Raw genomic sequence first — 495 nt, forward strand, 5'->3', positions numbered from 1 at the left:
CACCCACGAAAGCTCATGCTGCAAAACGTCTGTTAGTCTATAAGGTGCCACAGGATTCTTTGCTGCTTTGTCAGCTATATTTCCATACTTGCACATGCAAGCTCCCCAAGCATACCACCTTTGTGTATGTATGTCTGCGTGTGCTGTATAGCCTAAACGTTCAAAAGTGACACGTGATTTTGGGTGTCCAACTTGTGACACTTTATAGGAGCTTGATTTTCAGAAAGGGCTGAGCAACTGACCTTTAAAAATCAGGTGTCTCAAATTGGGCACCCAAAATCACTAGTCACTTCTGCAAATTCAAACCATATGTAATCACATTCCAGAATCATTCTGCTTTGTTTTGCGGTGGCACATTGGGTTTGAGAAAGATGCATGGTCTAGACCTGCCAGGATACTTCTCCTTACTAGTAGGAGAACATTCAGTCATCAGTGTGTGTTAATGAAGCGTGTCTTGGGAATTCAGCCAATCATTTCACAAACTTTGGTGGTTTA

This window comes from Mauremys reevesii, linkage group 3 (genome assembly GCF_016161935.1).
Source record: "Mauremys reevesii isolate NIE-2019 linkage group 3, ASM1616193v1, whole genome shotgun sequence".
Classification (NCBI taxonomy): Eukaryota; Metazoa; Chordata; order Testudines; family Geoemydidae; genus Mauremys; species Mauremys reevesii.